Source organism: Oryzias latipes, chromosome 3 (genome assembly GCF_053564925.1).
Source record: "Oryzias latipes strain Hd-rR chromosome 3, Olatipes_Hd-rR_3.1".
In the NCBI taxonomy this organism is placed as follows: Eukaryota; Metazoa; Chordata; class Actinopteri; order Beloniformes; family Adrianichthyidae; genus Oryzias; species Oryzias latipes.
In genome coordinates this window covers 30,340,835-30,367,956 of record NC_136239.1, presented here as the reverse complement: position 1 = coordinate 30,367,956, position 27,122 = coordinate 30,340,835, and the positions used below count along the sequence as shown (strand labels likewise).

At 39.7% G+C, this 27,122-nt stretch overlaps 1 long non-coding RNA gene across 1 annotated transcript in view; it reads left to right on the top strand.

The window, feature by feature from the left end:
• Positions 1-1,730: 1,730 nt before the first annotated feature.
• The window catches only part of LOC144991000 (uncharacterized), a 37,636-nt gene continuing 12,244 nt past the window's right edge, over positions 1,731-27,122 (top strand). Inside the window, exon 1 of the long non-coding RNA XR_013654891.1 lies at positions 1,731-1,857. This is a non-coding gene — a long non-coding RNA (uncharacterized LOC144991000). The remainder of the gene's footprint in view (positions 1,858-27,122) is intronic.

The following is a 27,122-nucleotide window of genomic DNA, read 5'->3' as shown; positions in this document are numbered from 1 at the left end:
GGCATAATCATAATTAAAAGACAAGTGGGAATGCTTTTACAAGACTTCAAATGATGATCGGAGTGGTAAACTGATTTCTTAAGTCCTTCTCATTCACATTCTAGTGGGTGTTTAAAATTTAAAAGGGTTTCCTTTTTTATTTCTATGTTATTAGTTATAATGTCAGTGAGGGTGTGGACAGCTGAAGCAGATTTTTATTTCCCTCAAATAGGAAAATGCAAGCAGAAGTTCACGTGCAAATTCTTGAAAAGTTTTGATCTAAACTAAAACTCCAAAAGTCTTCATAAAATCATCATAAACATCTGTTTAACATAGCCTGAAAGTATATTAGTCATCTGGCCTAATAAGGCCCCCGTATGCTCAAAAGCTTTCACGCATTTCAGCCGCATCACCTCTCTTCCTCTCGTCATTGTCTCAGCCATCTGTTTTAAGACAATACATGCTGCAAGGAGAGCAGCTCAGGACCGTTTTATGATTCTGAGGTGTGAGGACCACCCCTCCCCCCCCCCTGACCCTCTCTGCGTGTGTCTTCACCCACTGTGTCCACCTGAGGTCCCAGGACAGCAGTTATGGAGGACGAATGCTCAGCTCAGCTCTCCTGGCCACCTCTTCGTTAAGGTGCAACAGAAACAATCCCATTAAGTGGTGGATCGCCTTTCACACAGATTACTGAGCATCTGGCACTCCTGTTGGAGGGGGGCTGTTGGGCTGCCTCTGCTGGCACACATTTGCAGAATCACAAGAGTGAACAAAACAGCGATGCTGAAATACTGGCGGCTGGAGATAATGGTGCATAAACGTCTGTATTGTTCCGTGGGACACACTTTTTGCTGTTGTGCCAAGTACACCTCGGATATGTGATGCACGTCGAACGCGCTGAACGGGCATTTCTTGAATGCGCTTTTAGCATTCAGTGTTTACACGGACCGGCTCTACCCGATAGCAGCGCATGAACCTGTACAGCTGGAAGTGGTTTGGTGCGAAATGTTGAAGCGGTGCAAGCATATTAAAGTCCCCCTATGACAATAAAACAACAAAAAAACATTCCCAGTGGTGTTTTACTTATGATTATGAAGTCTTTAACTAAAATCCCCCGGGTGAAAAACATGATTTTCCTCATAATTTAAAGACTTGGTGTCATATAATTCCAGCTGGGAACAAACCGCAATTATTAATTTTTTTTATTTTTTTATTTAACTTGTCCTGTCCAATAGCTGGGCAGACAGATGACAGCTGATTAATTTTTTCTTTATGATAAATTTTAAAACGGTTGGCTATTCTGTGAATTGCAAAGGACGCTGCCCATACGGCACTACCAAATCTGAGTCCCTGATTGGTCAAAGTTTAACTGGTTTAGCTTTTCAATATGCGTTCATTGACCGCACGCTTTGTACATAAAGTCCAAAAATTGAATTTGAGTCTTGAGAGTCTTGAATGCGGAAGGCCGAAACGTGCACATACACGTGCTTACGTAGACTTATCATTGGAAGTGGTCACTTGAAAGCTTATTGCAGAGGTCGGTGTGCTTTGCTTCAAAGCAGTTTGAATAGCTTCTTGTTTAATTTAGGCAAATTATCCCAACCTCCTCATCGTTTACGCTTTATTTAAGAACTCTGACACCATCGGACTTGACAACCGTACACTCTATACAGCCTTTTTGTCTCCATGTCACATCCTGGTCTGGACTCTGATGTCGGTCACCTGTTTGTTCTCCTTGCTTTCTTTCTACAAGCCTGTGTCTTTCACCACGCAGCTGACTCTCCATACAGCTCGGCTCGGCAGGACGGTGTTGTGTTCTGGTCTCTCCAGGGCTCGGGGGCCAAAGTGATGCCGCCTCACGTTAACCCCGGGTGAAAGGTGAGAACTCTGAGAAAGAGTGTTCAGGTCTGCTGGAGAAGACCTGCATGCTCAGTTCTGCATGCTTGAGTTTGGGAGAGGGGTGACATGAGGGTGGATAGGGAAGAAGAAAGGTGAGTACAAAAATGAAAGAAAAGCTAGGACAAATATGAAACATCCAACTACAGACAGAGGGAAAACACAAATGCCGAACAAAAGCAACTTCGTAAAACCAAAACACACTTCAAGTTCTGAAAGTTTCTTGATTAAATGATTTTCAACTTTCATACTTTGACAACTGATTAAATAGCTAATACTGGTGAGGTTCAAAGCAGACTTTCCCCATTTCATTCCATTCAAGCAGATCCACTAAAACCTGGGACTTTTTCAGCATTTATTTTCTCAAAAGATATTAAGTTTTTCAAGTTAACCTTTTTTTTCTTCTTACACTCTCAAGGCAAACTGTCAACCACCAGATGAGCAAACTGTTCTGTATTTGCAAGGCATGCGAAGGTTCAAAATCATTTCAATCAAACCCCCTCTTAAATGTAAACATGCTTTTGTACTAAAGCTGATTTTTCAGCTCTCGAGTTTTTCATTTTTGGATAACTTGTTTATTTTGTCCAGCTTATTTGATTGTGGTGCAGCGTTTGCTTTGATGAACATGTCTCATTAATTAAGTCCAATGATGAGCTGAAAATGGCTCCCACAAATGAACAGTTCTTGAAACCGTGTGAATGTTCTCAGATGGTTTGGTCCTAATAAAGACTGTAAAGAGTGTGAAAAGGATCCCAAGACTATTCAAATTGACCACAAGCCTCACTGATTCTCATTTAGGAGATATTGTTTTCCCACAATCTTCTAAATGATATCAATGCACCTGTTTGTTTATTTACAAAAAAAGCAAAAAAAAACAAAACTGCTTCATTGCCATCTAAATGGAGATTTAATGTTTTGGTAACAAGTTCAATCCCCCCCAAATTTCATACTTTTCATTTAGTGTTTATTGATATTTTTCTTTGTTTTCTTTATTGGGAATACACTGACACCTTATACATAATAAGTCTGGAGTAATACAGCAAGAGTGGCTGATCCAAGAAATGGCACAACATAACTTACAGTAAATTACTTTACACTGCCATTGTAAATTCAAGTGGCGGTGAGACAGGTCAAGTTTCCCTGATATATCACGCTGTAGGCACACCGTTAGCTTGTTATTTGACACTTGTCCTTTCTGTCTGTCATGCAATAATGGAGGATAGAGCAGCTTTTTTTAGGTGTGGGTTGAATAAAGACCAAAGGATACCAACAAATAGAGAATAAAAATAAAAAGTTGCTACCATGCTTCATGTCTGTCTTCACAACAAAACAGATGCGCTTTAATTTATGGCCACTTTCTGGGATTGGAGGAGAAAGCTTGGAATCGATCTGGGACCTCTCTCTTTCACCTGTTAAGAGCTTTCCTCATAATTGGCTGCTGCTATGGTGGCCACTGCCAAAACTGCAGCCTCCATTGTTACACAATAGTATGTTGAAGTATGTGTAAACTGTGCCTATTTTTCTTCTGCTATGACTATTGATTTTTAAATGAAGTATCAAAGAAAATCAATAATAATCAACAAATAGAAAGCAACACGGTGTAGTGTCAGATCCTGGGGCAGAGCTTAATCAATTTAGATGTCTGTCACAACATGGAGACAAAAGAGGAATATATATTTAAAAAAAAAGATTGGAACCTGGTTTGAATAGAAAATGAAGATGAGGCATTTGTCTTTGGAGGAGAAAAGCAAAAACAAGGAAAAGGTGTGCAACTAAGTCACATCGGCCCTGTTTATGTCCTGTTTTTATGACCTGTTTTTCCCAGGTCTGCAACAGAAAATATTACCACAGCTTAAGGTGTTAATATTACTACAGGCAAAAGATTGAGTTTCACTAAAGCAAAATCTGTCTAAATTTCTTAGCGAATCTCCAAATGAACCGTACAGCCAGTTTTCTACCTGTCACTCCCTTTCCACACCTAGTCATCAGTCAGTGTCACACATCTTCTTCATTTCTACATACCTAAATACTGGACAGGTTGGTCCCACACTGTTGTAACCAGACCATAAATAAGTCATTCATAAAGTTGTAATAGAGGAAGACACCTTGACCACGGGCTTAACAATGGGCCACTATCTTTTTAAGGAAGCTTCTATTCATTGACATTAACGAGTTTTTGTAGTCTGAGGCATGCAGTCTCATGCAGGTTACAAAGTGAGCATCACTTGCATGACCACTCCATGTTTCCTTCTTAATTACTTTCTGGCAAGAACCTGCAAAACTGAAAGACAGAAAGACTGATTAGGTCACTCGATTTGTTTTATTTGTTGACCATTTGGTTGGCACAACTACGTCAGTAAAACTGTTTTTTTGAAGTTTTCCCATCCGCAGTTCCATGGAACAGAATGTATCTATTTTGCCATCTGCACCTGCAGCACCTGCATAGCAATGGCTCACATGGATCACGAGCAAAAATAAGCCGTTGGGTTTGCGTAATAAGATGCCTTTTTTGAACTCAGATCAACGCTATGAAAGTCGTCTTGTAAGGGTTTTTGTAATACGGGCAAGTAAATATTCATTCAAGATAAGATAAAATAACAAAACAACCCCCAGCTGTTGGTGACAAACATCATACTGATCCTGCAGTCACTTCCTATAAAACTGATGGTTTGATACCGAAGTTCCTCCTGACTGACTTAAGGTTAGTGAGAAGACTTTAATGTAGTTTTTACTTACAGATTTGACCAATTTGATATGTTAAGACTTAAAGTGATTTTATTTTCTTTGCTTGTGAGATTTCTTCTCTGCTAATTTGCTGGTTTTGGCTGGTTTTCACCTTTATGAAAAACGTGTTTTGGGGGTTTTAACATGTTCTAATGGCATTTTCTTTCTGGATGTAGGACATATTTGAAGAAAATTACTATTAAACAATTCATTTCTGAGTATTTCTATATACCAAGCATTGTGAATTGGGAGTAGGAAAAAAAAGCCATTGGAAAAAGTTTGCAGCAGTGGAGTAGGTGCTACAATCAGCGGGCCACAAGCTGCTCCGTTCCATTCTAATGCATCCACTTGCAGACAAATGGATCCATCTAGATCCTTGTTTTCCTAATAAGGTATCTGGAAGAAACCCATCTGCTGGACTATTTAAACATGTAGTTGTACACACGCACACGCATTTTGCAAGGAAGGTGGGACCTAGGACCATCTCTCCCCTACCCCATCCCTGGTGGGGGGTACTGGACCCTTGGCAACGGCGGCCGTGTCCCCTGGGTGCCGGTTTCCTGGGCCCAGTGGTGCTCTCTCCACGCGGAGAGTGGTGCTCTCTCCACCCTTCGTGGGCCCCCCTCTTCCCCGGGTGCCCCCCTCCTGGGAGGGGGCGGCTGGCCCCTGCCTTGCTCCTTCCTGGACCAACCGTGGGCCGGGTGGGTGGCTGCCTGGAGTGCGGAGCGGGTCTCCCTTGGGGGTTCCTGGCTCGTACCTGGGGTTGGGTCAGGGGGATGCCCAGAACTCCTGGTTGATGATGAGGCGCTCGTCTGGGGCTGTGGCCACCCTTCTAGGGTGGGGCCCTGTGTTGGGCCCTCCCGGCGCGGCAGGGGGCTGCTCTCCTGGTTGGACTGGGGCAGCACTCTCTTTCCCCCCGTGCCTCCCTGCTCTCTGGCTCTGGGGGCCTCGCGGCAGTCCTGCTGGCCTTGGACTGGGTGGCGGATGTGGTCGCCCGGGGGACGGTTGTTCTCTGCCTGCTGCCGTGTGGCGTTGGGGGGTTCTGGCAGCCGCTGCGGGCGGGGGTCTTGGTTTGGGGATGGCTGGGCACTCTCCCTCCTTCTTTTCACATTCCACTATCCATTTTAGAAGAACATAAACACTCAATTGAGCACAGGTGTTAGCTCACCTTTGCACTAATAGTTTGCATGATTGAATGAATTAAATATTTCACACTAGTTGGTTTGAAGACATAAGTATGCGTAAGTGAACACTATCTGTATTGTGTACATGTTGACATGTGAACATTTTTGGAGCCAACAGATGTGTTTATAACATTTGAGTGTGTGTGGATAGACCCCGCCCTTATAGACTTGTATTACATCTGAACATCACCGTAATGAGTATAACCATCCAGAAACTTGTTGCTTTATGCTGCTTCATGGTTTTACCACCCCCCCCTTCTATAATAACCTTCCTATCCCCCCCTCTCTAACATCCCTCTCTCTTCTTCCCTTCTTTCCTTTTCCGTCCGGTCCAACACCAAAGATTTTCAAATATGATTGAAATTAATAAAGTTTGGCCTCAATTACAAAAGGGGTTTATTCAGACACACCTCTGGTTTGTCTGAAGATTAATAACCCCTGTTGTTAAAGTAAAATATGTCCAACACAAGAGGCTTTCAGTTCTCATCTGTCTGCCCAGCTGTTGGACAGGACAAATTAAAAAAAAAAGAAAAACATGTAGTTGTAGATTTAGATACGCTTACTCAGGGGTCGGCAACCGGCTGCTCCGGAGCCGCATACGGCTCCTTTATACCTGTCCTGCGGCTCTCTGTTTTTGTAAAATAACTATCATGTTCTAAGATTGTCGTGGTGCCTTTAACAGCATCAGGTAGTGCGATAGGCAGGAGGAAGAGAGCAGGAGGAAGAGAGCAGAAGTGGGCGTGTCTGCAGCTGTGAACGCCAATCAGAGTCTGTTTTGAGGTGGAAAGTTCTTCTGGAAAGACAGTCAGTGGCGATCTTGTAGGGTACACATGAGCGCCCCCCCAAAAAAGCCTTTTTTTTTAGTCCCCCTAGACTAAAACCATCCCATTTCCGCTTGAAATTAATCAAATTTGCGTTAGGGCGCCCCTACTATCCTGTCACGTTGCTGCTACGATGACCGTATGATGGGCTGTCTGTGTAGAACACGCTGGAGGGGGGGTTGCACGCAGGGAAAAAAAACGAACAAGTAGAGGGCGGGGCTTAGACTCACAGCTTATGATTGACCCGCAACAAACTAACAGCTGCTTCCTGATAAAAAATAGTTGTCATTCATAAAATTAATTGATTTATTGGGTTCATTGGATTTGAAGAAAAAAAATAAATAGACAGGAGTCGGCATCAAAGTGAATCTGTTTCCATCCTCTCACTCATCTGAACTCTGGTATTTGACAGATGGAAAGTCTACTTAAGGTTGTGGAAAACGGACAAAATATCAAAGGAAACACCACGCTCATTAGGAATAAAAATAATTAAAATAAATAAATAACAATCCTGACAGCATTTTGAATCAATAAAAGTATTGCTGAACGACTATGGCGATATATCAGCAAAAACATTTTTCTATATCACCTAATTTTGCGGCTCCCTGTGCTTTCATCTCAGTGGGAAACTGATCCAAATGGCTCTTTGAGAAGTACAGGCTGCCGACCCCTGCGCTAACTCTACAACCACAGTTCTTGTACATCGCCTGACCATCCTGGGAGAAGATCCCTCCTTCATGTGGACATCCCTGAAGTTTCTTTTCTGGAATCCATTTTTTTTAAGGAGTTTTTCATTACTGCGAAGGAGGGTCTAAGGGCATTAATGCCCAGTTTAGTCTGTTTAGTTGAATTTAGCCAATACCTATTGAATTTTACGGCTCAATGTTCTTTATGATTTCATATTCATAAGAAAAGATAATATAAAGATACTTTATTGATCCCAGCTTTTAAAATGTGATTGCTGCAGCGACCTTGTACAAACAAACAAAACAAGAGTGACAATCAAGGAAGCAATCAGTCAGATAACAGCTTTAAGAAAAACAAACATTAAATAGGTTTATCTATGGCAAAAGGATGATGAGTTATAGAGTCCAATGGAGTGAAGTAGAATGATCTCCTTTAGCTGCCTTACCCTCTTGGAAAATATGCTCCGCTGACCGTCAAGTACAAGATGGAGAAGATGCTCAGGGTTATCCATGATGGATACGAGCCTATACCATGGTGAATTCTCGATTCTGATTGGCTGCTGGGTGTGCATTAAAAAGTGATAACGCACAGTGATAACCGCATGCCCCAAAAAGAACTTCCGGTCACCTATCTTTATTCTTCTGTATCACTGTGCCGGCTTCTATAAAACAACCTTCAGCTTCATCATCTGGACAAAATGATGATGAGGTCATTGAATTGAATTAAATCTGGCTCACTAGTGAACGACTGGATGGCTCCAATATTCCTCACCCTTATTTCACTTGCAATGTTAGGTTGGGGTTGGGGGGCTGCAAGCTTGCGGGTCAGAGGGCAAACAGAGGGATGACGGGAAATGGGGATTTACTCCAAACCAACAGTCCTGCCCACAACTCGGAGGCAAATTTTCAAATGAACTACTGCTGTTCTGCAGATTTTATGTCCTAAGAAACTACACCGCTTTTTGGATATGGCCTAAAAAACGGCATAATCCTAATTAAAAGACCATTGGGAATACCTTTAAAATGGATCAAAAGAGGTTTGAAGTGGGACTTAAAAGCTCCTTTTCTAAAACCTCCCGCAATAAATCGAATTCAAATAAAAAGAGTGAAGTTTAACTGATTAAAAGGGATCTGGCTATTTCAATATGAAATTTTGCAACAGATTACGGCCAGTTTTTAAAATGTGATGAAGAGTGTAGCTTAATGATTCTTGAGTGTGGAATCATTGTGGTCTCTCCTGTTGAAGAGAAATGATCTAAAATCCTTCGAAAAGCTTCAGATTTTCTGCTTGAGGTACTGGTGCAGGAGTCACTTTGCTCAGTTGCCTGCTCGGCCGGTCTCCTCCACAGGTGTCAGTCAAACAAGCTGAAATATCTTTACCTCTACTCAGTTTGTATATAAAAAGAGACAAAAAAGGCTTTGGTCCGCCTTTCAGTGCAATGGTTCAGAGTGGTTAGGTTTGTGCTTTTGAAGGTTCGAGCTGCACTGTCCGCCCCCTCACCACCCCCACCTTCAAACCACCAGCCACCCTGCCACAAGAGCAGACTGCTGTGCCAGGCTTCCCTCCAGGCCACAGCGCTGCAAAAGTGACAACATAAGGTCCATTCTGTTCCCTGTCACTCACAGCCCCAGGCCCACTGTTAAATGGAAAAGGCTTTTAGAGGCAGTTAATGGAGGGAGAGAGCGAGGTGGGTCACAGTGGACATTTCAATGTCTGTCAGTGTGCATTCACATGTTTTCAGTGCTTATGTGTGTACATTTGCCTTGCACAGATGTAGTGTATGTTTATTTTATGTGTGTATCTGTAGCTTTAAAGAGCACACACAGCAGGAAGTTTGAGGAACCAGGTAGAAGCGAGGTTAAGTCTGGATTATCCTCTGAACTGAGCTTTTTGTGCATATAAAACACAAGTGTTGTATGACTTCATATTATCAATCACATGTAATGTAATCTCTTTACTTTTTATTGTCACTGTCTCTAAAATTGGGAGATTAATTTAATGGCACTTTCTCAGTATTCATGCTGAAAATGTTTAATTTTTCCCCAAAATATTACTTTTTTATGTATTTTATGTTGTTTATATTTTCACTTCCTAAAAGACCTTTTTAATTCCAGCGCTATCCTAATAGGTCTCAATATGGAGGCGAAAGCAAGGACAGTTTTGATTTATAAAATATCAGCTCTTATATATATAACTGCGACCTATTTAACTGGATGTTGTCTGGTATATTTGTTTCCCGGGCAACCAATCCTCAGTTTACCTTGAGGAGTGCAAAGCTGTTGTTCAAAACACTGAATTATTTACCCTTAATTGGGTGATCAGCCCACAAAGTTTGTAAAGCCAGATAAATCTAAAATGAAAAATAATTATAACCAAAGATGTTTGTTTTTAATAAGAACCAAAAAACACCTTAAATCATTTCATAAGAAAATATTTCTAATTAACAAAAATATGTAAACATTGGTTCAATAAGGTACAGGAAAAATTAAAATGATGTAAAAAACGGGGTTAGAAAATCGGATGCATGTGATACAATAAGAATGACCTCAGCTTTGACTGTTATGCAGACGAAAAAATTATACCTCAACCCCTTCATCCCTGAATTTATTTCCAGATATGAAAAAAAATAATGTATGTTATTGCTTTAAGTTCGATGCTAAATTAAGGGCAGAATCAATTTGACATTTGCATCAATTGGCTTGAAGGGGTTAAAAAGGGGGTTTACATTTTTTAAATTTTGATAGTTAAAATGATAATGCCCCACACATATATTTTGTTATGTTTTATACTTTCCCATCATGTCAAAGTCAAGTGTTGATGCTGCTGTGGATTCTCTGATGATATTGAATGACATACAAATTAAAAGAGCAAAGAGTGATTTTCCTCAGGATTTTTATGATGGTTGGATAACTCTGCTGATGTTTAGTTTCCATATGCTGACAGGAATAAAGCGACAAACCACTGGAACATCACCTATAATGGAGATAACTTTTGATTCAGTGTTGGGAATGTTATCATCTATTTTCGAAATGCTAATTTATTTGAATTATACAACTACTAACTCAGACCTTTACATTGAAAACATGTTGTGATGTTTCGGAGGCCCTATTATTTGTGCAAAGATTGCACCAAGAGCTGACTAATAGTGGTGTTTGGAAAAAACAAAGTGCATTTGTCTTGTAAGGATTTGTCCATTAATTCATCTTTTTCTGTAATAATCAGTTTTTTCCTTTTATTTAGTGAGATATGGGAGGAAAAAAGTCCTGCTGTATTCCATTTCAGCTTTTATAACCCCATGAATCATGTTTCAACTTAATTAGTAATATGAAACTAAATAATTGAATTAGTGGGAAAGGTCTTTTTGCTAATAATTGCCCCACAAGCCACCACAGTCTTCCTTAACTCAACCAGACAGGAGTGATGGATTGACTGCTGTGTTGTTGGGGGTGACTGTGATGATAGTCAGCTGACGGCTCTCACCTGTCACCACCGAAGCGGAGTGAGGGGACGCCTGGCGCTGGCCCAGTCTAAACAGGAGACTGAACAAGCCTCCCTGAGATGGATGGAGCTCATTACAAGAATTCATAGAGAAACAGAAATTTAGATTTGACTGCATCATTCTTTCTGCTGAATTTACTTCTTCTGTTACCAAGGCGCACACAGTGCTTTTGTCTTTCTGCAGTTCAAAACAATTTACACTGAAGTCTTTCAGCACTTTCACTGTAAAGCGACACATTTCTTTTGTTGTTTTCTGTCTTCAGAAGTGGAAAGCACATCTTAAATGACTTTCTTCATATTGCATTGGATGGTGTGTTGGAATTAGTCAACACCTTTATAGATGACTGTGTGAAACTGGTCTGATGCTTCAAACCCACTCGCAGTCATACTATCTTCCTCCTGGGCCGTGGGCTGTTCTGCATTGTGAAAGTCCCACACTCCGCTTCTCGCTCCTGCTCTTGTGTGTGTGCGTATAGGAAGTGTGTGATGTGTGTGTGTGTGAGGGAGAGCGATGGCAGAGTCGAACCATCTGCTTGGCTGGATCTGGGTGTGCTGGATATTCTCTCTGCCTCTGTGGCTGCCCTGCAGATGTTTTGGTTGTTTTTAACGCTACTTTGTTTTTGATTTTCCCTTGTCTGTTTAGAACTGGAGGGATTACCTCTTCTCCACTATGAAACATTTGTAAAAGTGCAAGTTAAGACCTTGTGTTGTACCCTTTCAATAAAAACTGACCAGCATTTCCAAAAATATATGATGTCAGTATTTAAAAATATAGGGTTTGAAGTGGCACATTTTTTGCAAAATTATGCTTTTTTATTTTCAATTGAATTATTTTTTCCATTAATATAATTATTTGAGTGCAAATTCAAATACTATAAATTACAATTCTTGAATTAAGCTCATACATGCAAAGAAGGAAGGACATAAAAGGAGATGTTATCTGAATTAAGATTTCAATCCTGATATTTTACCTAATATATCAAAAAAGTATAACGTATCTAAAATAAGAGTAAAAAAGAAAGATGTAAACCGTGTACTCTTTTTTTTTTTTTAGAAGAAACTGGCAACAAGTAAGCAGTATGTGTTGCTAACATGAGAAAAAGTCAACAAATGAAAATAAGTTTGTCAGGAATTCAGTTCATTAAGGGAGCTTTCCACCAAATACGTTTAAATATTTCAAATATTCTGTGCATTTCATTTTACATCAGTGTAGCAGTAATGAAAATTCATTGAGCAAAATTGCAACATGCATTCCCTAAAATATGTTTCAATAAGTGAAAACACAATTTTCATTCCTTATATTTTAACATGCATGCTAGTAAATAATAAGAGTGAACATTTTGTTTTAGAGGATTTCATCTTGTGTCTAAGAGCAACAGATGCTAAATGTTACTTTAAGCTAATGAAACAGAATTTTTGAGTGTAATATTTAGTGTAAAGGGAATGCTTTTGTCTTAAATAGACTTTGTATAAAAGAGATAAAACCAGCTGCTTAAACATTACCTAGATCATAAACATTCATGTCAAAAAGGTTATGATTGAAACCTGGGAGTTCTCCTAAATTATTGCAGTTTCTCAAAACTTCAGCCATCTGTTCTTTGCCATCTGTCATTCAAGGAAATGAGTTTGACTGCAAGAATCTCCAGGAATCTGTTGGATACAGTTTATCTTCCTTAAAGGCTCTTTACCGCAGTGTTAGTGGGATCTTAGTCTTATCTGCTGGTGCCCGGGCGGGGTTATCAGTCCTGGCCTCCCTCAGACACAAGGACCTCGGGCCTCACACAGACTGTTGGAAAGAGGAGATTTGGGTGTTTGGAGTGCTTTTTCTTGAGATGGTATGTTCCTGGAATGAGGAAATATCTTCAACAAAAGAAGCACATTCACATGTAGCTTTGCAACATGAATCAGTTTCCATCACTTATACTGAACATTGGTGTCAACCAGGTTTGTTTTCCTTGAAGTTTCTCCTACAGTAACTTGGCTCCATCCAGCCATGCAAGTACAAATTAGTCAATTGTTATTCTTGTCAAAGTAGGGGTAATAAGTCCACACTTGCTACATGTGTTTTGAGTTGGCCTGAGTGGTGAGTGGGGCGGTTAGTATTGACTCTCCTGGTGAAAAGTGGCCTTGATCCATCTCTGCATGGTCACTTCCAGGTCAGGCTGTAGGCAGAGTCAGTGCCGGCCGTGGAGGGGGGGAAAGCAGGATATCAGAGACATGCCAAATAAACAAACCTGTCAGGCATAGCATGGCCCTCTGACCTCTTCTGTCCCATCTGTTTTCTTATCTACATCACTGCTAATACTGAGAACAAGTGACACCTCTCTGGTGAGCACTGACTGTTTTCCTTCCACTTATCCACAACAGATATGGACTTGGTAGGGAAAACCATTTCATGGGGCTTATATAGTTAAGACAGAAAAATGTTTTTTTTTTGTTTTTTTTTAATAAACAAACTTTGCCATTTTAAGTCCGATCCTCTCTTGATGTGTTTTAAAAGTGTCCCCAGTGTTCTTTTAAAAGTGATTGTGCTGTTTTTAGCCAAAATAAAAAAACCTGTCAATTTTTAGGACAGTGTCTGCAGAGCAGCAGTAGTTCATTGCAAATTCACCTCTAAAGTTGTGGGCAGGACTGTTCGTGTGGAGCAACCCCGCCCCTCCTCCCTTTCACCAGCAATATCAGAGCTCGTATCAAAGAGCAATGGTACTTTTTATTTGGGAACACGAGAAGGGAGGGATTGAGCTGTCCATTGTTTTTACAGTCAATGGTTACAACCAGTAACATCCAAACGTAGGTACTACTGGGAATACCACAATTCTGGAATTGGTCATTTACAAGTCACATATTGAACTTAAACATAACCGTGACCCAAAACTCGAGGTTTGAACCGTATCATGAGGAAAGTGAATCGTTGCATCTGTAGTTGCTACTGCTCTTGTTAGTCTGTAAGGTCAGAGGAGAGTAATCCCTATGTTGGTTGTTTTAGATGCAAAAGCTTTTTAACCTCAACCCTGTTCCCAGCTGTTCTCTCACACTCATGTAGCCCCATAGTAACATGTTGCGTACAGAGGGGTGGAGTATATAGGTTGTTGATGGTGCCAATCATTAAAGGGGACAGGAGAAGAAGCCTTTTAATGAATCCCTCCTGGGACCAACGATTGGGGGGGTGGAGCAAAGAGTCAAACTCACAACAGAAGCAAATGTACAGGAGGTGGAGTTTCCATGCTTGAGACGGGTGTTGTAGTGGTGGCGGTGATGATGTGAGGAGAGTTCTAACAAGCTGTCACCCTGTTGGACAGTCTGCTCCAGTAAATCACATCTGCTAGTGGGCACAAGGGCCAAGCCGGAGGGCTGTTGAGTCAAAGGTCAGAGCACAGCCCTGCAGAACACCCAGATCACATATCAAGCCCAGTCAATAAAGCGGCTGCTGTCACTGTTACAGACACAGACTGTACTGTTACTTTTTTGATAGACTCCACAATGGAATGACGTCTCTGTGATTTACAGTATGTGCGTCTCTCTTTTCACTGCAATGAGCTCTGGATCCAATTTCAAAATAAAATCTGGATATGAGATAAAGTTCTTTAATGACTTTTTTGACCCATTTTGTAATTCTGGAAAACTTTTTATTTCTTTATTATTGTTTGTATGGACATTTTGTTGAAAAATACTAAAATAAAAAACAAGAAAAGGTATTCCAGATCTATTTTGGATCTAAGAATTCTTGAAACAGGACAAATAAAGATGCTTGCTGGAAAATGTCAAAACTTATAAACATTTCCATTCATTTTGTTAATTTTTCCTCAACTGAAATAATATTAAGTATCTTACAAATATGTTTTTATCACACATGTATTGTTTTTATTTATTAAACTGTTGTTTTCAGAGAGGGGAGGGGCATGCAAGTGCATAAACTCTAAACATTGGAGGTTAAAAGGGAAGAGCCAAGACAAATTAGGTAAAATATGGCATTTTTTTCATTTGCTTCTTTGCATACTTCTTGGTTGATCAAAGCTTGTTTTATTTACCTCTGAGCTGCCACAGACACATGGCAGCAGAGGGTCCACAGAACTGCTGTGTGCACAATAATCCTGGCAGAAAAGGTGTGTGTTTGTGTGTGTGTATTTGCAAATTCTAGGGTGAGGTTTGCCATTTCACTTGTCACCAAAATAAAGTGATGTTGAGAGAAAAAAAGTTGACTCCACACCAAAGTGCAATAAACAGTCTCCCGCTGTGCATATGTAAAACTGACAATTCCATCAAACAGTGCTCGCTGTTCTCCTGACTCAGTAGATCTCATTTCCTGGAGACACTTTAATTTCAGTTTTTTAAAGATCATCTGATCTTTTTCTGCATTTTTGCAAAAAGGTCCAAGGAATGTAGCCAGCATGCCTTATACTCCAACCCCACACAACCATTCCCCCCACCCCCCTGTTTTTCCTGTCTACAAGTTTGGCAAAGCCCATGACCTCCCAGTGCAGCTCCCTTGGTGACCCGTAATGGTTTATTTTGTGTCAAATCGCATTTTAGTTTCACTCTGCTCCGATTTCCAGGACAAATTCAGCAATTGTGCAACTCAAGCCTGTCGTGAGCTCACATGTTTACAATGCCTGCATTCCATTGTTTGTGACACCTTTCAAATAAAAGGTAGCCAAGACGGACAGTGTTTACAAGATGCTGAATGCTGCCGCGGATGGTGGTTGTTAGTTGTGCCCACTGGGATGGTGTTTGGAGGTTAATTTGATGCTTTTTGAGTTTATCCCTGCCTCCTGTCTGCAGCTTGGAGGTGCCTGACTTGACGCTTCATGGTCACCCCATGCATTCTGCGTAATACTTTTGAAAGTGCTGGTGTAATGAATGGTCCCTTCTACTTGGTACCCAAAACAAATTGTCCCTTTTATGATTATTTTTGGACCGACTTGATGGAAGCCTTACTTTTTAGATAATTTAAAAAACTGATCAAGTCAAAAAATGTTCCTTTTCTGATTCCAGATCCAGAGTATTAACCCCTTGATGCCTGAATTTTCTTGTTACTGTAAAAAAAAAAGAGCAGTAATGTTTTTGCTCTCAAGTAGATGCTAAATTAAGGATTTTTTGGAGCTAAAGTGGTTTGATGATTTTGATAACAGATATACAGGGTTAAACTGGAGATGTTAAAATGCACAAACCTGGTTATATATCTCCTCCATCCGTTTCTGTGACAATTTGTTCCACCTTCTTTTGATTCTCAACTGCTTGTAGATCACGTAATCCTTGTGCTATCCTAGGCACATTAACATATGGAGTTGGGTCATCTAGACCCACTAGACAGTGCTCTGAACCTTTTTTCTTCAATGATTTGTGATCTTCACTGGTGTCCATATACAACATGAAATCTTTCCACCTTTATCCACCTTTGTCATGGTAGGGAGAACACATCAATGTAAGGGTGGGGTCATCCAAGATAGCACAAGGTTAAAGATGACTGACGGCTAAAACAAAGAGTTAAGAGTGGGATCCGATTTCCTATTTAAAAACTTTAAATCAAAAATAAAACTGTTAAGTTGAGTAAACACTGAGTTCTCCAAATGCAGAAAAACACTTGTCTCTTTGTGTTCTGTAAGCTTAAGCAGGATCATAAAAAAAGCTATTTTTTTCACATGAGAACACAACTGAAAACTCTCCAAATGCATTTGTCAGATGTTGCTTACCTCTTGGATGCAATTTAACATCCATCCATCCATCCATCCTCCACTCATTCAGGACGGGGTCGCGGGGGCAGCAGTCTAAGCAAAGATCCCCAGACATCACTCGCCCTGGCCACTTCTTCCACCTTCTCTGGGGGGACCCCGAGACGTTCCCAGGCCAGCCGAGAGATGTAGTCTCTCCAGCGTGTCCTGGGTCTTCCCCGGGGCCTCCGCCCAGTGGGACATGCCCGCAACATCTCCCCAGGGAGGCGTCGAGGATGCATCCAGACTAGACGCCTGAGCCACTTCAACTGGTTCCTCTCGATTTGGAGAAGCGGTTCTACTCCGAGCTCTCTGCCGGTGACCGAGCTTCTCACTCCATCTCTAAGGGAGCGCCCAACCACCCTACGGAGAAAGGGTGGTTACTTTCAACCAATTGTAGATGGGACCTCATTATTTCGGTCATGACCCAGAGCTCATGGCCTTAGGACCCAAGCAAGGACCCAGTTACGTCGCCCAGATAGGCTTCACCGGGCCCCACTCTGGAGCCAGGCCTGGGATTGGGGCTCGTAGGCGAGCCCTTGGTGACCATGACTTTCCGGCCCTAGTTGGGCCCAGCCCAAAGTAATGACGTGGGACAACTCTCCCATGGGCCCACCACCTGTAGGAGACCTCAACAGAGGCCGATGCAATGTGGTTTGGGTGGCAGTCAAAGGCAGGTGCCTCAGCAGCCCAAACCCTGGTCATGAAACTTGTAAGAACAGTCATAATAGATTTATGGTGAATAAAACCGTAAAACAGTTGAATCGAACACTTAAGGGCAGATGGAATGGGCACATGTTTAGACACGCCAAAACTGTGTGTGACAATTTTCCAGTTTTCATCACAGGGTGTGCGTGTGTGTGTTTTTGCCCACTGTGCTGTTGTCACATCACACCACAACCCCCCCCTGCTAGCTGTTCTCCATCTGTTGAGACCGTCAAGTAGGATAGTCTTCTTGACCTCCTTCATCTTCTCAACTCTCATGTTTCTTGCTCCTCTTTAGTTCTATCTTCTTTTACTCCCTCAAAGCCCCCTCTAGATCCTCCACCTTCAACGCCAGCTCATTAGTGTATGTATGGTGATGGGGGCAGTAAAAAGACCTCATCTGGCCCACCCACTAACCTCCCCCCACCTTTTTTAGAGCCTTTATTTTTAACTATTAGCCCTGGTTTGGTCTTTTGATTACTGCCAGGAACACTGGGACACAAAGAGCTAATCTCGGGGTATAACAGGCTGAGCTGTGTCACTCACCTTTGGGACGCTGCTTTTCCCATCCCAGCCTGCCTACGGCTGTTGTTTGTCTATGGTCTGCTGCTCAAGAACAAATCTCTAATCTAGTTGTTGATCACTGAGGCAAATTGTTGTCTGAATCATTCCTTTGTCTTTCAGTGGAGAAGAGATAGTATAATGGAAAAACTTCCACTCTTAGAATTTATGAGGACCACATCCCATGTTCATGAATTGTCTAAAAAAGCAATGATCACGTGTTCATCAGTTGCTTCATTTTTCCTAAACTTTCTCCTGTTTTTCTTCATATCTGATGAGCTTGATATTAATATTTTGTATTGTTGCTCAAATTTCACACAATGGAGGGATTACATTTATCTTTTTGTTTTGTCCAAATCTGCTGCGAAAAGAAATCAAGTTAAAAAATTGAATGTTCAGTTATGTTTTTAAACAAATTTTCGTGAACCACTGATGACATTTCATAATGTCCTGTGAGTCCAGTCAGGTAGCTGTCAGTTTCACAGTTTTTTGAGTCATTTCTCAAATAATATTATGAATTTACTGAGTAAATCAGTAAAATACAGATTTTATGACAAAACACTAAATATTTTTAACTGTTTCGTATCCGGAGATGCAAATTGTTGAAACAAAAAGTAGCACTGATTAATGTGTAGGTATGTATACATGTCTATATGACTGATGTGGTTTAAGAGTGACAAATGTCCACAGTGTGGGTGTCAGTGTAAGCTGACACCCGCGTTTATACAGAGAAATGCCGTGGAGAGGCACGCAGGAGTCTGCTGCAGACTGCAAACATTCTGAAAAACACATTTTTGATGTTTTAGACAAATTGCATACACAGATTCAAATATTATTTAGAAAATTTAACTTTTTTTTATATCCGTCCATATATTTTTTCTTTTTTGATTTCATATCCAAACCTCTTCCTTCCCCATTTTGACCTGTTTTTTCCTTAGCTTTTCAGTTTTGACTCCCAAGTTTTGTGAGCATGTGCGGAAGCTTGCGCTGGTACGTGTTTGTCTATACACCTTTATGTGTGGGTGTGCGTGAAGGAGGATTGAAACGTGTGTTAGCTGTTGAGATTAAGCAGGAATAGTTCGGGGATCACTTTGCTCCACAGAGGAGGGTTGAGAGGCGGAAAGAAGGGGAGCAAGAGAGGGAGGCGAAAGAAAGGTGGAGAATGTGGCCAGACGAGGGTGGGCTGGGAAGGGGGGGGGGTTGTTCTGGGTAAATCTTTGCTCCCTGAGAATAATTTGATCCCCTGACTTGGCTGGCTGTTCTTGACTGTGTCTTGTTCTGTCCATCGCCAAACAATGCAGCCGGAGTAACGTTACAGGTCGGAGGGGAACACTGATTCTACAGACAGGTACTCACTGAGCTACAACCCCACTCACAAACACACACACACACAGCCCAGCTCCATCTCTTTTCTCTCAGGTTAACATTCACTGGATGGTCCCCCCCCCCTTTCCTCCCTCCCTTTTCTTATTGTTTTTCCCTTCTTTTCTCACCCCTCAGTCTCCTGTGGACTCAAGAGACAGGTAGTTCACTTTGACCCTACCTCTAACTCTGCCACCCATCCGCTCCCTTTTTTCTTGGACAGCCCCATGTGCATTCCTTTGTAGCGCTTCAGTTTTAAGCACCAGAGGCCTGACCCCTCTAAACACTCCATTCATAACACATTGTTCGCCCTGCGCCTTTGTTTAATGCTGTGACCCTTGTCAGACCTTTTCACAAGAGAGTTCTTCATTGCACAATGTGTGTTTGTTTAAACTGATCCCCCAAATCCCACATAGCATGTCCTAACAAATAGAATCTAATAGAAACAAAATTACCCCTTTTTTTCTTTGCCATAAAGTAAAATTATTGAAACAATAGTAACCCTCTAGCCAATCGTAATACAAATAAACAAAACAATTAGCAACTATGTGAATGAAAATAGCGTTTTTGGCATTTTTGACATGTTCTTGTGGCATTTTTCTCCTGAGAGAAAATTAGGCCTAAAATAGCATTTCTGAGAATTTCGTAATTTCCTAATTCTTGTGATTTAGGAGCAGGCAAAAAATGTTGTTTGGAAAAGCATGTAGTTGTTGTGTAAAATCTACAATCGGCGGGCCACAAGCTCCCTGTTGTGCTCCATTCTGATGCATCGGCTTAGAGATAAACAGAAACATTTAGAATTTTCTGTTAAATAGACAAATCAATGTATGTATTTGTTTCTCTTGTACGAGCTGGCATTTTGTTGAAAAATTGTACGTCTGGATGGCTCCAATATTGTTCGCCATTTTTGTTGCACAACTAATGCTAAATTGGGGGTGTGAGGGGCTGTAAGCCACTGGGACAGTGTAAACAAAGTGATGATGGGAAATGAGGTTAGGCTTACTCTAATGAAATCATGCTGCTCAGCAGAAGCTATGTCCTATATAATTACATAGATCTTTTTTTATTTTAGCCAAAAACGGCATAAGGATAATCAAAATACCAGTAGGGAGGCTTTTACAAAAGATCAAAAGAACTTTAAGCACTTTAAGATTATTTGTGATTGATTAGTGTGTGTGTGCGTGTTTTAGACATGATATTTATCTTTTTTATTTTTTAAGTGAATAAAGTTAGATGTGTTTGTCTATGATGCTGCAAGCATGTAGAAATTTAAACATGGGCTTTTCAAAATAAAATAATGGAAGACAAAACTGTATCCAGCTGTGCTGAGCTATTCTAAATATTAATTCCTTCCATGGTTGAATGTTAAGTGAATTTAAGCAACACTAAGTACAACACTAGGTATTTTCACCAGATAAATGACTCTGGCTTAGAGAAATGTGGCATCTTTGTCTCTCAGGTTCCGTGTTAACTTTGTCGAAGTTGTGATTAAAACGGTCAAGATAAGTTAAACTCAGCTGTCATAAATGTAGAAGATTGAAACTTTTTCTTTACATTGTGCTTTGCTAAGAATTTGTTGTTTGGAACTCCTTCAGATTTATAACCCCAAATAAAACTTTGTTCCAGATAATACATTAATTTATAATTTCTTTGTGATCCCAATCCATCAAGGAGGCTTATACCAGTTTAAAATACACCACATAGAAAATCACTGACAAATAGCTTAACAGTCTGATGTCTAAGCACCAGGCACTACAGATGGACGAATTAATGTGACTTAAGTAACTATTATTTAATACATAAACAAACATTCTCTGAATGGATATATGGTTACAGCGATAAATGAGTGGTAGGATAACTGAATATGTTTCATATGAATTAATGGGATGTAAATATCGAATTTTAATGCAACTTTTAAAATGCATTACGCATCATTGACATTGTAACTTTCCTCTTTTTCATAAAACTGCTTTTCTTGTCAAGTCATGTTGTGCAAATAAAATTACTTCCTTAAATAATTAAGTCTTTTAAGATTACAAATACATTTTCCTATTTTCCAGTCTCCTGTTTTTTCTCTCTTTAGGCTCAGAAAGTCCATTAGTATCATTTATCATTAACCTCTGATTCTGAATCTGTGTGGCCATGTTACTTTTTTCTTTCTACAAAAACACAATCATTTCCCAGCGCTAAGAGCCTTTAATGGACTGGAATGGGCACTCTGAGGCTCATTAGCATTAGCCAGTTTCCTACTCGCCGTTAATGGAGAAATGCTCTTAATATTTATAATGCTTTTACTGAGAGAGACGATCAATATCATAATCTACACGACTGTGGAATATGAAGCAAGGTATTTTTGTTTGCATTAGGCGGGAAGTATTGGTTTGAGCTGCAAAGCAAGAAAACACTTTGATGCGGGTGTGGTGGCGGTTCACGGGGGAAGGAATGAATCGTAATGCAATAGGAAGTGCAGTAAAGTGATTTTGTTTATGTATCTGAGGAACACGTTAATGAGTCAGCAAATCTGCTGGATTCAGTTTTAAAACTTTTTAGCTATGTCTGTATTTTTTGCTTTTTAATTCATTTTATTGTTTTATGTTGTAACAGGAACTGTAAAATATCGAAATAGACAAAAACCATAAACTAATGTATTGTGAATAACATGTTTCTTATAGCTGAAAAATGTTCCTGCTATCGATGAAATCAAAAAATGTTGGAGTTATGTTTGCTAAATAAAGTGTGAATGTGCTGACATGATTTTGATTGGGAACTTCATTCAAATTTTAACAGAATATTTTTTCTATGTCAAAAAATTAGAAATTTTTATGGTTTGGTGGGCAGATGCTGAAAATTCCAAAATAAAAGGCTGAATTCTAAAAATGTGTAGCAAAGTGTAAAAAATGCTCAATGAAAAGGTCAAGACAAATTCCCAAAACAATTTAAAGACAATTCCTAATTTGCTCAGCAAAAGAAATCCTCATCTTGAATAAATCAATTTATTTAAAGTGTAAATTGTCTGTTAAAAGATATGTTAAAACAAACCTGGAATATTTAACAATCTGTCCAAAAGGCAGGTTTTTTGACTAAGCAAAATAAATAAATAGATTGTGAATAGATTTTTCTCATCCAATTGTCAGGTTGTTTTTTTTTGGTTGTTTTTTTTAGCTTATTCAAATTTTTTTCCCCAGATTTTAAGAGTTTTTGACTTTTTGCAATGTGGTGACTGTAAAAAGCGCCAAGAATAGAAAATATTTCACTTTCTAAGGAACTGGAGACAGTGGAACATAGCTGGAGAACTGAAAACAGGATTTAAAAATAATCACCTATTAAAAGAAAAACTAGCTTTCTAAACTGAGACAACCCGTTTTAAGGGGTTTCACCAAAGAGGCTGTTTCATGTGTATCATTGTCAGATATTCTGTGAACCTGAGTATTCATCCCTGCTGAGCAATTGAAGCCATCTTAGCTTCTATTAACACTATTTAACCCTGTCAAGCCCACTACATCAAATAATCTACAGAAAATTCAAATTATTTGGAATCAAAATTATTCAGAATCAGAAATGTGTGTATCAAGTAGGATATGAATTCTGATATAAGGTCAAAAACACCATTATGTTCTGTTCTGCCCTTTATTCCGCTTGTTTTTAGAGTTGGAGAACTGCTAAAACTGCACATTTTTAATTTGTGTCTGGATTCTGAAACACGTTTGACAGGCAGAACAGAGCACATGCATTCTTATTCAGGCTCTGCAGGTATAACACCTGTTTGTAAATTTAGCCTTTAAGGGCAATAGGGAAAGAAATTGCACATTTATGCAGCAAAACAGTGGAGTGTAGTCTGCTGATTAACAAATGACAGTAAAACCCTCTTCACAACAATCTTACTGGAAGAAAGCATTTCGATAAATTTAAAGCATGTTTGGGTTTTACCATTTTTCAAAAAGACCTGATTTGAAAGATAATAGACAAAAACAGCTTTATAAATTTTAGGTTTTAAATTGCCTGAAGGTAGCCAACATCACTAAACATTTTTTTTTCTCTGTCTTTGGTTTTCCACTTTCTTTTTCCCTTTGAGTGTGTAAAAACTTCTTTAAATGACGTGTGACAGATTGTTCCTCTTTCTGTTATCACCAGTCCAGAGAAATCTGAGTCAAGAAAAGAGAATCTAGCAATGTCTTTCTCTAATAATTTGATTTGAAATGGTTTATTTCAAGCAATCAAATTAGAATAATACACAAAAACATAAATTCATGCAATAACTTTTGCGCCAATATCACAGGATTATCCTTTTAAATCTGACTGTAACAAATCCAGTTTCTTGCTGGCACACATTTCTAGAACTGTAATGATGCACACATATATACACACAGGTTTGGAGAGCTAGTTACAAACTCTTGGCATTTCTTCATTTAGCAAAGTCTAATCCAACTTTATCCAAAACTGCTTTCCAGTGCTCCCCTAAGCCCAAACTGAAAGCCCAGAAAGACCATTTATTTGCATTTAATGTTTTCTTTGGTCTCATGTATGTTTAATGGTCACCACAAAGTTTGTGGTGATACAAAGGTCCTAACAAGATTAGAAATGTAATCTCTCTCGAACACACTGAGAAAGACCAGGAAGCTGTAAAAACCCACAACAGCCACGGTGGTCCATGAAGATCTATCTCAATCAGGGTCTGGTTCTGCCTTAATGGACCACAAAAGCCACATCATTGTCACGATTGAGACAGAAGATTTCCTATGTTGTAGTGTTTTAAAATTTTCTTTGAACATGTTTGTAAACTGTTAATATTAGAAATCATCATGATTGAATTTGTTTCTACTTCAACCTCCATATTATTTTCACTGCCCGCCATTTTTCTGTTCACCCTCTGCCCCCTACAGCACTGCCAAATATCAGGAATCCTGGATTCCTGTCCCCTAACATCAGCATCAGCTGTGTGTCAGATGTGGATGCACACTATTTTACTTTACCAGTTCTCGCTTTTAATCCTTGTTACGTCTAACTTTATCAATTGAAGCATATTGATGATTTCCAACCAGATCAAGTCTTCTAGACAGCCTTTCGGCTGCTCCCTTTAGGGTCACCAAAGGGAATTTTCCCCCTCAATCTGACCACCAGTAGTTTACACCAACCACCTCAATGTCCTCCTCCACCACACCCATAACCCTCCTCTTGGGTCTTCCACACGGCCTCTTGGCCAGCCCTATCAAGTCATTGGCCGAAATTACAGTGAATGCAAAAAAAATCACACGTGGATGAAACGGCTAGAGTTGAGCGTTATTTATTTTCTAAAGGCATTTAAACTTTTAGGTACAGTTTTGAACACATTTCCATAGTAAAAATAGTAACAAATAAAAGTTATAGATCCAAGTAGTTTTGGAAGCAGGATGAACATCTCTCTCCCTACAATGGGGTGAATGTAGTTTTCAAAGGGAGAAGCAGCTGTTCATTCACCTACATATCCAGCTCCTGAGTGTAATGTGCAGATGGACACTCTCCAAGACATTGACCCTAAACATTCCTAATAAATAAAGAACACATATTATTGGCATTTTCCATCTCTCTGCATCTCTCCATTTATAGTTTCCCTCTTGACTTCTCTGTCACTCAAAGACGCTCATACTCCCAAACGCATGCCACATAGTGTACCTCAGTTTTGTGCAGCAGTTCCTGCAGAATCCAGTAGGTGCTGCTGGAGAGCAGTACAGTTTCCGTGTCTGGCGCTTGTTCCTTCAATCTGGGCTCAGCACCAACCTGCTGTCAGCAGACCAAAGCATGACTCACCAAGTCTGCAAGGGACACTGACAGACAAACCCACAGCATCACAAAGTGCCTGTTCACACCTGTGACTGCATTTTCAAATGACATGTAATCCTGCTTCTTCTGTCATGTAAGTGTGAATTTCTTACTGCAGCTAATCACTTATTAAACAATAATTACACTTGCTTCTAAATAGTTATTCAGACACTGTCCTTTACAATTACAAACTTATTTTAGGTGGTCAAAAAAAATTTGGACAGATAATTATCAGTTTTTTCTACAGCCACTTTGCATTTTGACCACAGCTTTATAATATTGAAGTCCCATTTTAACCATCTTTTGATCTATTGTGAAAGTGCTCCCAGTGGCTTTTAGTTATGATTATGCCATTTTTAGGCAAAATGTAAAAAAAGAGAAAAATGCCACAAGAACATGTTAGAAACACCAAAAATACTAAATTTTAGATGTTACCTGTTCCAGTCACGACGGTCTTAATTGCTTGCAGTTTCTTAATCAATTGTCTACTTCATAGCTCCAAATATCATTCAACAATTTATTCTGGGCACGTATGAGATAATAATTTATTTCAACACTTCCAATACTTTTATGGAAGGTGTGAAAAGGCCTTTATGAAAAATGGATCAGTTCATGAGTGTCTTTTTCACAGGGGTGTCCACTTTGAACCCAGGGATGCAAACGGTAGGTGCACACCCCTGAACAAAGTAATCCCGGTGATCCCTCTCCACATGTGGGATTTTTTGGTCTTTTTTACTTTAACTGAAGTTTTACTACTTGAATTTACTGTAAGTCTTTGAAGCAGCCTTGATATCAGTTTCTGCATTCACCGAAGGCCCTTGGAACATCTGCTTTGAGAGCTGAACTAATGGCCAGTGAACACTTTTATGAGGAAATCAGGGCATTGTCTGAACCAAAAATTGTCATTTGTGGCTCCTTTAATCCTCTTTTGTCCCCTCCCCCAGATAAACCATCTGTTCTGGAATTCAGACTGGAATTCACCCAAACCTTAAAGATTTTTGGAAGTATGTTTTTATCTAGAACCAGATATCTGCTCAACTGTGACCATCTATGTATGATATTTTTAAAAAGCTTAATTTTATAACAGTATAAATAAAAAAGCCAACTGTCTGATCTCTCAAATCCTTACACTGCAAAAAGAGGTAGTCTAGAAATAGGAAAGGACAAATAATCTTAAGAAGAAAATCACTAAAAAGTAGAGAAATGATCTGTCCATGCGGCAAGTTTTTTACTTAATAACAAATCTCATAAGACATCAGAATCTAGAAACAAGGAATTCCAAGGATTCAAAATGGGGGAAATTAGCTAAAAAAGCAAGCTGTTTGATAGAATTACCTAAAATTGAATGTTATACAGTCAAACGATAAGTATTTTTTTGCTAGTTCTAAGCAAATGGTTTGTATTTTTTTAGTTTTATGTACCGGTACCTAATTGTAGTTCATTTTGACTAGAGATAAAAATTAGTTTAATAAATAGAAACGACTAATTTTAGAACTAAATGTGAACAAAATGAGAATCCAATCTTAATACAAGTTGACCAATCGTAGTAAATCCTCATAAAATCTAAAACTGTAGCAATTCTAAAATTTTTGTTTCCAGAATATCTCTAAATGTCCTGTGAACATTTCTTAAATCAATCAAGTTTTTCTGTTATTAAACGTATGGAGGAAAATGATTTTGACTTGTTTTAATAATAATTTTCCTATTTCTAGATCCTAGCTTCTAATGTGACAAGACATTCTGGACTGTGCTGATTTTGAGAATAGCTTGGAAAAGTGTAGAGCAAAAAGGAGATAAAACATCTTAAAACCTGGTAAAGTATCTTGAATGTCTAAAAACAAGGTTTTAAATCTTTGCACGTATTCAGTAGTTAGCAGTAGACATGCGTCCATCACCTGCCTTTACAGTCTAACTCATCCAATCTGTGTCACATACAGTAAAGATGAGTACCAACGTTTTTCTTTGCCAGGTGGGTGCCAGTGGACCAGCAGCCTCTGACAAGGTTAAGCTGTTTAGAGAAGGTGAAGCGATTACACAGCTTATTATCTACATCTTTCTTTCTTTCTCTCTCCGTCCCCTCTCTGTGCACCCCACCCCCAACCTGGCCACATGGGGCCGCTCCGAAATTTAATACCATGTCTACAACAAGATAAGGCTCTCTTACGGACAGATTAACAATATGCCCATTGTTTGCTCCCCTG